The sequence below is a fragment of the Teleopsis dalmanni genome, chromosome 1 (assembly GCF_002237135.1).
Source record: "Teleopsis dalmanni isolate 2A chromosome 1, ASM223713v2, whole genome shotgun sequence".
Lineage (NCBI taxonomy): Eukaryota > Metazoa > Arthropoda > Insecta > Diptera > Diopsidae > Teleopsis > Teleopsis dalmanni.
The window spans coordinates 219,174,589-219,175,668 of record NC_051846.1 but is presented as its reverse complement, the minus strand read 5'-3'; positions in this window follow the sequence as shown (position 1 = coordinate 219,175,668).

Sequence of the window (1,080 nt, the reverse complement as noted above, 5' to 3'; positions counted from 1 at the left end):
GAATTAGAGGAAATTCCAAATGCAGACTTAAGAACGGTAGAAGAAAGGCGTTGTGATTCAACTTGTACCCGCGATAAAACAGGACGATACATCCTTAGGTTACTGCTATAAAATGATCAAGAAACGTTAGGCAAATCCAGAAAGATGGCATTGAAACGATTCTTTTACTGGAAGAACGACTTGAGAAGAATCCATCACTAAAGCAAGAGTATGTGAACTTTATGCAAGAGTACATTAAGGTGGATCACATGAAAGAAGTTAATGAGAAACCAAAGACAAAGGTGTATTATTTGCCGCATCATGCAGTTATTAAAGAAGACAGCACGACAACAAAACTTCGAGTGGTGTTTGACGCGTCTGCCAAAAAAACATCAGGACAATCACTGAACAGTATTGTGATGACAGGCTCCACATTACAAAAGGATTTATTCGTTCTATTACTTCAGTAGAGAATGTTTAAAATAGTTTTTACGGTTGACATTGAAAAAATGTATCGGCAAATACGGATTCATCATGATGATAGAGATCTTCAACGAATTTTATGGAGAAACGATCGGATAAAACCAATAAAAGAATGCAGATTGAACACGATTACATACGGTACTGCATCAGCACCATATCTTGCCATCAAGACGTTGTTTAAGCAAGCAGAAGACGAAAGAATTAATTATCCTTTGCCAAAAGAAATCTTAAATAAAAATTCTATGTAGACGATTGTTTGGTAGGCGCTAATTCTATTAAAGAATGTGAAGGGTTTAAAGCAACATAAACCAAAGCAGAATCAGATACTAAAAATAACACTTCGTTCAATAATGTGTGTGACTAACTAATTCAAACACATTTTTTTTGCCAAAATTCGTTTTTATTCATCAACATAGTCCCCTTTTAGGGAGATACAATTATTCCAACGCTTTTGCAATCTTTCGATACCGCTTTTGTAAAACGATTTTTCTTTGCCTTCAAAATAGGTGTTAGTTTCGGCGATTACTTCATCATTTGAGCAAAATCTCTTACCACGGAGCATCTTTTTGAGGTCTGCGAAGAGCCAGTAGTCGCTGGGGGCCAGATCTGGAGAATACG